A 6,000-nucleotide genomic window follows, 5' to 3' on the forward strand; every position below is an offset into this window, starting at 1 on the left:
AACAATACTAATAATGTTTCAACTCAGGAAGAGCTCAGAAATCAATATTTTGTGGAATAACCATTATTTTTAATCACAGCTTTCATGTGTCTTGGCATGCTTTCCACCAGTTTTTCACACTTCTTTTGGGAGACCTTATGCCATGCTTGGTGCAAAAATGTAAGCAGTTCTTCTTTGTTTGATGGATTGTGACTATCCATCTTCATCTTAATTACATTCCAGAAGTTTTCAATAGAATTCAGGTCTGGAGATTGGGCTGACCATGACAGGGTTTTGATGTGGTGGTCCTTCATCCACACATTGATTGACCTAGTTGTGTGGCATGGCACATTGTTCTGCTGGAAAAAACAGTCCTCGAACTTGGGGAACATTGCCTGAGCAGAAGGAAGCAATTGTTTTTCCAGGATAACCTTGTATGCAGCTTGATTCAAACGTCATTCGCAAAGTTTAACCTGCCCAACTCCAGACTTGCTGAAGCATCTCCAGATCATCACTGATCCTCCACCAAATTTCACAGTGGGTGCAAGACACTGCGGCTTGTACGCCTCTCCAGGCCTCCGTCTATAGGGTACTTTACATGCTGCGACATCGCTAACGATTTATCGTCAGGGTCATGGTGTTTGTGACGCACATCCGGCATCGTTAGCGACATTGCAGCGTGTGACACGTACGAGCGACCTTCAACGATCGCAAAAGTGGTAAAAATCGTTGGTTTTGGAGAGGTCGTTCAAACATCAAATATCATTGTCTAGTGAGTAGCGACGTTGTTTGTCGTTCCTGCGGCAGCACACATCGCTGTGTGTGACACCGCAGGAACGAGGAACCTCACCGTACCTGCGGTCGACCGCCAACGAGGAAGGAAGGAGGTGGGCGGGATGTTAGGCCCGCTCATCTCCGCCCCTCCTCTGCTATTGGGTGGCCGCTTAGTGACGTCGTTATGACGCTGAACGAACCGCCCCCTTAGAAAGGAGGCGGTTCGCCGGTCACAGCGACGTCGCAGGGTGTGACGGGTGTAAGCGATGTTGCGCTCCACGGGCAGCAATTTGCCTGTGACGCACAACCGACAAGGGCAGGTACGCTCGCTAGCGATATCGGTACCGATATCGCAGCGTGTAAAGTACCCTTAAGGGTACGCTCACATGAGCGTGAAAATAGAATGAGTACAATGCGAGAAAATCTCACATTGCATTCTGACCAATGTTAGTGAATGAGGGAGAGCAGTTGGCCAGCTTTTCTCACATCCAGAATCTGGATGCAAGAAAAGTAGCAACATGCTGCGATTTTCTGCTACAGCCGTATCTCTCGCACCCATTCAAGTGAATGGATGCGAGAGATAAAGCGGACTGCACTCGGATGTTATCCCAGAGCAGTGCGATAATACGCACAGGCTGATAGTGGAGGAGATGGGGGGATTAACCTCTCCCTCTCCTCTACAGCACCCGCCCTCAGCTTGACAGCTGTGACCGGATTGCAAGATCGGGTCACAGTCGCATGACACTCGGCTCATGCTCGCCACAGAGCCTGAACCAGGGGTCATTAGCATATCACATCCGATGCTGTCGCATCGAATGCCATATGCTAGTGTGAGTCCAGCCTATCCATTAGACGACCAGATGTTGGGCAAAGCTGAAAATTAGACTCATCAGAGAAGATTACCTTACTCCAGTCCTCTATGGTCCAATTGGGCAGATTAAACTTTAAACTTAACCTGGAAAAACAGTTGCTTCCTTCTGCTCAGGCAATGTTCCCCAGCTTTGAGGACTGTTTTTTCCAGCAGGACAATGCGCCATGCCACACAGCTAGGTCAATCAATGTGTGGATGAAAGACCACCACATCAAAACCCTGTCATGGCCAACCCAATCTCCAGACCGAAAACCTCTGTAATGTAATCAAGAGGAAGATGGATAGTCACAAGCCATCAAACAAAGAACTACCGTACTTCAATTTTTGCACCAGGAGTGGCATAAGGTCACCCAAAAGCAGTGTGAAAGACTGGTGGAAAGCAGCCAAGACGCATGAAAGCTGTAATTAAAAATCATGGTTATTCCACAAAATATTGATTTCTGAACTTTTCCTGAGTTAAAACATTAGTATTGTTGTTTCTAAATGATTATGAACGTTTCTACTTTGCATAATTTGAGGTCTGAAAGCAATGCATTTTCTTGTTATTCTGACCATTTCTCATTTTCAGAACATAAATACAAAAGTTATTGTTTGGAAATTTGTAGATATGTTGTCAGTAGTTTATAGAATAAAAGAACAATTTACATTTTTCATTTAAAAATATAAAGAGGAAAATCAGAAAAACTGAAAAAATTATATATATATATATATATATATATATATATATATATATATATATATATATATATATATATATATATATGTATGTATTTAATTAGGGAGAGAACAAACATGAGCAAATCTGGATTAGGGCATAATGGTGGGAATTATGTCACACAAACCAATACTTATGCAATAATGTTAACATATCAGATAAATACATAACGTGTAATAAACAAATACAGTAATAAATAGAGTTCAGATGCTAAAAGCATATCACATACTATATAAAGAAAAGACTTCCACCATGTCGGGGTCTGTGGGCCTTCAGTTGGTGGAAGTCTTTGCTTATATTGTATGTGATTTTTTTTTTATCATTTGAACGTAATTTATTATTGTATTTGTTTTTTACTTATTTTATTTATCTGATATTTAAACATTATTGCACCATTATTGATATGTCTGACATAATTCCCACCACTGTGCCCTAATCCAGGTTTGCTCATGCTTGTTCACTCCCTACTATTTTTATATACTGTACATATACATACACGTATATATGTATTATGCTTATAATAAAAATGTGAATATTTTATCATATACTTTTTGTTATCTTTCATCACTTCTTTGTGTGGGGATAAGCCATCAGGTTTTGCTGCTAAAAAAAACCCATCAAAAAAACGCCCTGTGTGAACATAGCCTAATTCCGTTCCTTGGTAAAAACTGAACAGGAGCAATGTAATGTCACCAGGTTTATATGAACGTGGCCTTAATGGGGCAGAGCTCCTGAACGTTGTGACTGGAGTCATGCTCAGGACATAGCTGCTGGAGCTCGTATATGGGGGCCCTCAGTGATACATGGTGTATGTGTATGGAGCTGCTGAGCGCGGCCCCGGGAGGAGCAGTGTGCTCCGGACACCGCGCTTCCTCATACACGGCGGACACTCACCACAGTTTATAAGAAGGCTGCTCCTGTGCTGGCAGCGGACGTCACTGAGGTCCCGACACCTACAAGGCTCCACCGACCATTGTCCAGACGCCCCCACTTCACGGTAAAGTCCGGGGAGTACAGAAAGGAGCGGAGGCCCCGAGCCGTCCTGTGCGCGCCGCCGCCGCCTCCGACTTGTCACTTCCTACCTCCTCTAAACCGAAAGCAGAAGGAGGTGAGAGGAGGGGACGGCAGGAGCCATTACCCGGGACACCGCCGTGACGAGGGCTGCGGGGTACAGCTGTCAGTGCGGTGCAGAATGGGCACTGTACTACGAACTTCAGGAACAAAGAACATACAAAACCACAGGGGTCTTTTTTGTAACTGTCTCAATTTTGCTTTTCAAGTGTTAATAGCAGCAATAAATAAGAAATCTGTATGTAACTAATATAGAGACAAAGTACACACAATGTACAGCATTGCAATGTGCACAGACACAACTGAAGCTCAACATGGACACTAATGTCCAGCCAGGTCCCAAATATTATGGGCTTTATAGGGCTTGTCCGGTTTTCTGGTAAGTCTGCAGTTATACTCTATGTGACCACCAGTGGCGTAACTAGAGTTTGATGGGCCCTGGTGCAAAATTTGGACCGGGGCCCCCCCTCCACGTACACCGACACTTAGGGTACGGGATAATGACGCTGACACTTGGCTTTTACCCTCAGCACCCAGGTTTCCCATGATCTGAAATCCCTCTATCAGCACCCAGCTTTCCTATGTTCTGATATCCATCTTCTCCTCGGCATCCAGCTTTCCAATGCTCTGTTATTTGCCTTTCCCTCAGCACCCAGCTTTCCCACATCAGAGCATGGGAAAGCTGGGTGCTGAGAGATGTACAGCAGAGCATGGGAAAGCTGGGTACCGAGGGAAAGAGCCTTTTTCCCTCAGCACAAAAAATTCCCATCTCATGCTTGTATCTTTGTCCCCCCTATTATATAGTTCTCCAAATACTATAATGGCCCCCACACAGCCTTCCATATAGTATAAAGGGTCCCACATAACCCTTCATATATTAGAATGCACCTCCATAGTCCTCCATGTATTATAATGCATTTCCCATAGTTCTCCATGTATTATACTGCACCACAGTCCTCCATATATTATAATGCACCCCCATAGTCCTCTATGTATAAAGTAGCCCTCATAGCCCTCCAATTATTATAATGAATTTCCCATAATTCTCCATGTATTATCATTCACCCCATAGTTCTCTATATATTATACTGCACCGCATAGTCCTCCATGTTTTATAATACCCCCCCATAATCCATGTATAAGGTAGGCTCCATATATTATAATGTAACCCCATAGTCCTATCTAATATATAAAGCTGAATGTGTGTATGTATGTGTGTGTGTATGTATGTCCGGTATTGACATCTGCACCGTCGCAGCTACAGCCACAAAATTTTGCACACTCACACGTCTGGACCCCGAGAGTGTCATAGGCTATGTTGTGAGGCGAAATTTTAACCCCGCGCGTTCCAATTTATCAATCAATTTTGCCCCTATCTACATAATGGGGAAAAAGTGAAACGAAAAGTGTATTCGCACCGTCGCATTTACAATCACAAAATTTTGCACAGACACTTCATGTGACCCATGGAATGTCGTAGACTGTTTTGACAGGAAAATGTAACCCCGCGCTTTACAGTTACTCTCCAAAAAACATGGCTCCATTAAAGTAAATGGAGCCTGGAACTACAGGTTATTAGTAGGAGCTGTGATTGGTTGCTATAGGGACAAAAGACATTCATAGTATAAGAAGCTTATATGTGAGGTAATAAGATGTCGGTGGGGAGACGGATAGAGAGAAACAGACACAGAGACAGACATAAAGACAGACAGATACAGACAGGGAAAGAGACAGAGAGATAGAGACAAATGGTGAAAGAGACAGACAGAGACTGACGGGGAAAGACACAGACGGGGAAAGAGACAGACAGACATGCAGACAGGGACAGAGACAGGCAGACTGGGAAGGAGGAGACAACCAGAGGGACAGACAAAGATAGATGGGGAAAGACAGAGACCTTGATAGAGACAGACGGGGAAAGAGACAGAGATATAGAGACAGACAAGGAAAGAGACAGGCAGACAGGGAATGAGACAGACAGGAAAAGACACAGACAAAGAGATGGGGAGACAGACGGGGAAAGAGACAGACCTGGGAAAGAGACAGACCTAGAAAGAGACAGATAGGGAAAGAAACAGAGAGATAGAGACAGACAAAAAATGAGACAGAGACAGGCAGACGGGGAAAGAGACAGACAGGGAAAGAGACAGATGGAGCACATTACTTGGCCAATTTAGTTAAATCTGTGTGGAATATCTGTGGTGTTGAAATATATGTTGTGAAATGCTTCTATTAGCTTAGTTTTTGCCTTTTAATAATTACATTTCTATCTATTTGTTTTGTGGTTTTTGTGCGCAGAATAAATTTTTGTTAATACATTCTATTTTCTTAACAGTTATTAACCCGAGCGAAGCCGGGTAGTACAGCTAGTATGTATTATAATGCAGCCCCATAAATTTTCATTTTGTATTATGCAGCCCCATACTCCTCCATGTATAATGCACACCTACAGTCCATGTATAAGGTGTCCTTTATGTTTATTATGCAGCCCCATAGATCTCATGTATATTGCAGCCCCATAGACCTCCATGTATCATGCAGCCCCATAGACCTCCATGTATCATGCAGCCCCATAGATAGACCTCCATGT

The 6,000-nt window shown here is 43.6% G+C and overlaps 1 protein-coding gene across 1 annotated transcript in view; it reads right to left on the minus strand.

The window, feature by feature from the left end:
* LOC142245980 (caspase-8-like) overlaps positions 1-3,385 on the minus strand; it is an 83,907-nt gene extending 80,522 nt beyond the window's left edge. The window contains exon 1 of the mRNA XM_075318987.1: positions 3,234-3,385. The gene's annotated coding sequence lies outside the window, so the exon portion shown is untranslated. The remainder of the gene's footprint in view (positions 1-3,233) is intronic.
* Positions 3,386-6,000: the final 2,615 nt, after the last annotated feature.

This window comes from Anomaloglossus baeobatrachus, chromosome 7 (assembly GCF_048569485.1).
Source record: "Anomaloglossus baeobatrachus isolate aAnoBae1 chromosome 7, aAnoBae1.hap1, whole genome shotgun sequence".
Taxonomy (NCBI): domain Eukaryota; kingdom Metazoa; phylum Chordata; class Amphibia; order Anura; family Aromobatidae; genus Anomaloglossus; species Anomaloglossus baeobatrachus.